Here is a 6000-nt window from a genome sequence, read left to right as displayed (position 1 = left end):
TGAATTGTTTTTCCACCTCGAAGGAGTCGCCACCAAACTTGTTTTAGGTCTTGTTTGGGAAGACCGCACAATGACTCTAATTTTGGATAAGGGCTTGAATCCTTGAAACGGATGGGTGAGATCCGGGCTTGGGAACGAAAATGCTTATTCGACGAACTTTAGAAATATTCAAGTACGTTGGCACAACATTGTTTCGAAAATAAACCCTAAGATTAGACTATGTGGGTTTGAACTTTAGAACAAAATAGAATTTCTAATTGTACGGTGGTCACTTTGCTTTAAAGATTGATTTAAGGAACCTAAGGCCGGTTTGTCCAAAAATATCTTCGTTAAGCGTGATATAACCTTTGTATTTTGTTGTATTTAGCATGTTGGTGATGAAAGCAATAAAGCACATAAAGCAACATCACAATACTAAATAAAGTGCGGAATTAGTAAATACAAGACCCCTAGAAAAGGACTAGGGAGTAGGTCCACATTGCCTAGAAATGGACTAGGCAAGTAAAGGTGCGGAATTGATAGTGAGAAATTGAAATTGCGATATTGAAATTGCGGTATTGAAATTGCGGTATTGAAAGTGCGATATTGAAAGTGCGATATTGAAAGTGCGATATTGAAATTGCGATATTGAGAGTGCATAATTGAAATTTGTACTTGGGCACATGAGATTCGAACGCCAAGCGGCTCCTTAAAAATAAGTGCGCCCGACACGAATTCAAAGCCAAAAATCTCAACTTGGGAGAGGTTGCTCAACCCAAATGTCCAAGATTTTGCATATTGAACTTGAAATTGAAAGCTTGAATATTGAAAGGTTTGAACTTTAAAAGATTGAAACTTGACCTTGAAATGATCCTAGTTTAGAGAGGTAACTATGAACAACCCTAAACACGGTGGGATCTTTGAAATTTGAAAATTTGAACTTGTATATTGAAAAATGGAGTCTTGAATCTCAAAAGACTAAACCTTTAAATGCTAAAAGGTGTCATCTTTGATTACTCCACACTTGAAGGTGATTCTAGTTCAAAGAGATGAATGCAAACAACTTTGAACATCCTTGAATCTTGAAAATTTGTATTTTGTATTTTGAAAAAGTTTGTATTTTTGAAAAAAGCATGTATGATTGTTTCAAGTGGTATTTTTTATGGCAAAAAACACCAACTTGCTAATCATTTGAAATCAAAATAGCATGATTGATTGGAATGGGATTCGGATTTACCTAGTTAAGCTTAGGCACGAGCTCCCAATTGCTCTTGAATTTTGGAATTTTTGTATGTGTTTTTGAAGAGTTTTGAAGTTTGTATTGTGAGGAGTAATGTCGAAATTACGACGTTGTATGTGTTGTGCTCCCCCTTTTTTCAATGGAAATGAGGGGTATTTATAGGAGGGAAATGGTGCAAAACGCCAGCACACACCAGCGCTGGGCGCTGCTGACGTGGGCTGAATGCCGCCAAAAAAGGACGGAAAGATGTCGTCCTTGATTTATCTTGTATGGGTGTACCTTTGTACGAATAGTACAATGTTTGGCACGTAGTGTTTGCTTGGAGGTTAAGGCTTGAATTGGCGTCCAAAACAAACCTTTATCGGGTTTTTGAATTCCGATTTTACGGGACGGGGCCCGGCATGCTCGGTTTTGTGGGTCGGTGCCAGAATTTGACTTGCCTTATATGATTTTGAGTGGAAAAGGCCTAGTAAGACCAATGGGATAGTCAATAGTTTGGATTGAACTTGGATTTTGAAATTGGATTTTGGAAGTTGTATTTTGTACCGAGTTCCTGGAGGGGAACGATCTCGGGGATTGGATTTTGGACCTTGAATTTCGGAGGTATTCTTAGCAGTTGGGATTTCCGCCTGGAGTTACTCCAATCGCCTAACAAGGATAATGGTATCGTCATCATCCCAAAGGGGAGACACAAATTAGGTGTCTACAGAAGCCCCCACTTTGACTGAGCGTTCGGCTAGGAAAGCGCAAGTCAAAGTATTTCGAAAGGGACGGAGAATGTTCAAGATGTTCTGCAATCGAGACCACTCTTTGTACGCCGGTACCTGCATAAAACAGGCGTTAGAAAAAAGGATAGAGTCTAACTTAGTGCGGTTGGTGATGACTCTGACTTGTACTTGTATTTTTCCGCATTCAGTTCAGGACGGAGCTTGGCATCGAAAATTTGAATTTTTGAATCTTGAATTTTGAACTTTGACACCCGGAGTTAATCCGCTGGGATGTGCTTTGCTGGGGATAAGAGCTTTTTACTGGCCCTTAAAATTTTGAATTTTGACTGACTTTCCTGGAGCTTGGGTCCGTTGGGAGTTGGGCGCCTGAGTCGTTGTATTTTTTGGATTTGTATTCTTGAAATATTCATCTGTTTGTACTTGGAGCTACAGGTGTATACCCGTATTTTCGATGGATGGTTCGATGCGACGTTTGATGCTTGGTGTGAAAGACCGTAGCAGCAAAGGACGTGCAATCAGCACGAGAGACCGCGCGTGCTGCAGACCTGCGCATGCAGCAGGTCAGCGCACGACGCTGGGGCGGTGCCTGGCGCTGGGCAGCACTATATAAGTGCCCCTTGCCGTGCCTTTTGAGGCACATTCACTTGAAATTCTTGCTTCTTTTCTCTCAAAGGTCGATTAGCTTCTCCCCTTGGTCTTGTTCTTGCCTTTTCCATGTAAGTTTTTCATGTTTTTGCTTATGAAATAACTCTAGGATTGCATGTAGTTTTGATTTTCTCGTACCTTGAAATGATGCTTGTATGCTTAGGCTTCTTGAATCTTGTAGAAAACTGTTTGACAGCCACTTGAACTTGAACTGTTGGAACTTGTACTTTTGAATTTTTAAACTCGTATCTGCTTCGGCATGGATAGCCTAGGCATTGATGTAAAACTTGAATACCTGCTTCGGCGTGAATAGCCTAGGCGTTGGTGTAGGAATTGTATACCTGCTTCGGCGTGGATAGCCTAGGCGTTGGTGTAGAACTTGTACCTTGAATTAGAGGTCCATTGGGGATTTTGTTTTTAATTTTTTTTGACTCTGTTTAGGCTAGTATAAGATAGCCCCCAGTTTAGAATTTTGACTCTTTGTATGCTACTTGATTTAGTATGCCTCGTCAGAGTCGAAGAAAGCTCACTGAATCATCTGTGGTTCGAGCTGCTGAGGGAGACGCTTCGGATGATGAAGCGACTGCAATAAATGCTCCAGGTGGGGGTATGGTTCCCCGTGATGCACCTGCTTTCCCTGGTGCTGGTTGGACACCTTCCGACCTGGTGTTTCGGCCGGATTGGGACTTGTCTCAGCGGCCTCGTGCTGGCTTGGTGAGTCTTGTATTGTGTTTTGAATTTGTACTTTGTACTTGTATAGGTCTTGAGCTAACTCGTTCACCTGTAGGCCGACGGAAAGCCGTTTCGTACTTACTGGTCCTTGGTGGAGGTTCAGAGGGCCTTTAAATGTCTCCGTGCTGATGAAGAGGCTATGGGGATTTGGTCGCAGATGGGCCTGGCCGATTTCTGGCGCACCATGGGAGGTTCCTCGAGGAGAACGGGGAATAAAAACCGTCTGTGGGCTTTGTTAGAGCTGTGGTGGGATACCACCAACACTTTCCACATGGCATGGGGGGAGATTACTATTACCCCCTTTGAGTTTGCTATGATTACAGGTCTTCCTTTTTCTGAGAGGAATGTGACCTTTGATTCCGAGCTGACATGGCGCTCGGCTGCTGCCAGGGACTTGCTCGGCCCTGTTGTTGATTTGTCAGAGGACGACTCTCACGCTTCTGTGACGGTGCTTCTGGATGCTATCTGTGGTGAGGGTGTGTCCGCGGAGCGGAGGGTTAGGCTCTTCCTCCTTGTCTTGGTTAGCAGAGTGATTGCCCCGAGTAGGAACAGTCGGGTGCATATTAGCTTCTTGTCCGCTCTGAGGGACTTGAGAGCTGTTCCGAGTTACAACTGGGGTGGCTTGGCCTATAGCCACCTCTTGTATGAAATGGGGCGAGCCTCCCGGACTGCACTGGGGAGTGACCCGAGCATGGCTACTCTGTGGAGCGTGCTGGAGGTATTCTAGACTCCTTGTACTTTGTACTTTGTATTTGTATGCTTGTATCTTGAACTTGACTGATGTTTTGTTTGTAACTTGAAAGATTTGGATCTATGAGCACTTTCCGACTATGGCACCGGAGCGTACTAGAGATGCGGCTTACCCGTATGCTGCCTCTTGGATAGGAGCGGTGCGCGTTGGTGCGTCCCTGGCGGCTTCTCGTAGAGCTTGGAGAGTTTTGCCTGTTGATAGGGTAATATTTTTGTACTATTTTACTTTCTTGTATTTGTATTTGCACTGTTGCCTGAGTTGTCTGCTTTGTAGGTGGTATGACGTCCTTTTGCCAACGCGGTTGTACCTGCCTCCGCTGCTCGTGCCCAATTCCTGTCTGGGCGGCGGGTTTTGCTTCCAGGGCTGTACCGCCATATGTGGTATCTGGGGGAGCGAGTGTCCCTTCAACACAGTTAAGGGGATAGGCTTGTCCCCAAGGATCCGCCGGAGTCCATGCTGGCGTTGGATGAAGAGTTGGCCCGGCTCTATGCGGAGGCTAGGGGCGAGGGTGTTTGCCGCTCTTGGAGGTAGTTTGTACACATGAAGGGGAGCTATGATGACTTCCTGAGGAGGCTGGCTCCACCAGTACGCTTCGTACTGCCAGTGAGCTCTTGAACTTATATTCTTGTATTCTTGTATTGACTGAATGGTTGTATGATTGTATGTAGGAGGAGGAGATTGATCCTGAGGACATTCCTCATGCTGATAGGATCCTCCGCTATGAGAACTCGGACGGGGAAGAGGTGGTGGAGACCATTCCTTGGGCTTCTCCTCCGCATCGGAAATCATATGATGCTGTACCTGAGCATTATGCCCCTGTAAGTACTGTTGCATTTTTGAAACGGTTTGTAACTTGTATTTGGAAACTAATCTTAAATTTTGTATGCAGCGCCTCGGGCGAGAGTGTGTCGCTGGATGCTCTTGCTTGATTCTTGGAAGAGGCAGTGCGCCAAGCTGACCCGGAAGCTTTCTGGCCGGAACAGAGAGGTACCTCACTTGATCTTGAAACATGAATACTGGAAATTCCAACTAGGAAATTGATTCTTGAAATTGTATCTTGTATAGGAGCGCCGCCGAGACCGTAGGGACTCTGCTGACAGGGAGCCTCAGGCGAAGACATCCTTGAGACAGGAGGGACCGAGCTTGGAGCTGGGACAGGGGTCCGGTGCTGGCGATCATCAGAGGCATTCTGATGTTGATTGGGGAGCTTCCTCTTTTGTACATGTTGACCCCACCAGGCATTCATTCGGAGGTGCTAGCGGTTCACGGCCCTTTGTTCCTCTTTCCGGCTACTACTTCGGAGGAAGTGGTCCTCAGCCTTGGGGTGCAGGTTCATAGGCTTTCTACGCGGAGATGGATAGGATGCGCCAGGCTCAGATGTTTGGGTCGTACCCGTATATGCCAATGTCGCCGCCTTATCAGTATTCCTCTCCTCAGCAGGGAGTTTATCCCTCCACTGGCACACTTCGTATCTCGGAGCAGGATCCTAGTACCCCTGGGACGGAGCTGGATTAGGAGCTGGAGCGCTTTAGGAGGCATAACAGGGACAAGGGGCCTGTGGTTGACGTCATCGCTGATGATGACTCAGACTGACCCTACATGGTAGCGAGTTCCAGCGTGCCTGGGTTAATTTTGTATAGGGTGGGTTGTATTGTATTGTGTTTGTATGGCTTGAAACTTGAATTTTTGTGTGGTTTGTATGGTTTGTATGGTTTTGAACTTGGATTGGTTTGTAAAATTTGAAGATTGGCTTTTGTATGTTTGAATGCTCGAAATTGGTATGCGTTGTGTGTGCCTTGAAATTTTGTAGCTATATGCATGCATGATAGTTTTGTAAAATATTTGGAAAAAATTTGCCCATTTTTTCGGATGTATATACCCACTATTAGCCCCCACTTTGACTGAGGTTTTTGGTTAGGAAAAGC

This window comes from Spinacia oleracea, chromosome 6 (assembly GCF_020520425.1).
Source record: "Spinacia oleracea cultivar Varoflay chromosome 6, BTI_SOV_V1, whole genome shotgun sequence".
NCBI lineage: Eukaryota > Viridiplantae > Streptophyta > Magnoliopsida > Caryophyllales > Amaranthaceae > Spinacia > Spinacia oleracea.
The sequence above is the reverse complement of the archived record's forward strand: the minus strand, read 5'-3'. Positions refer to the sequence as shown.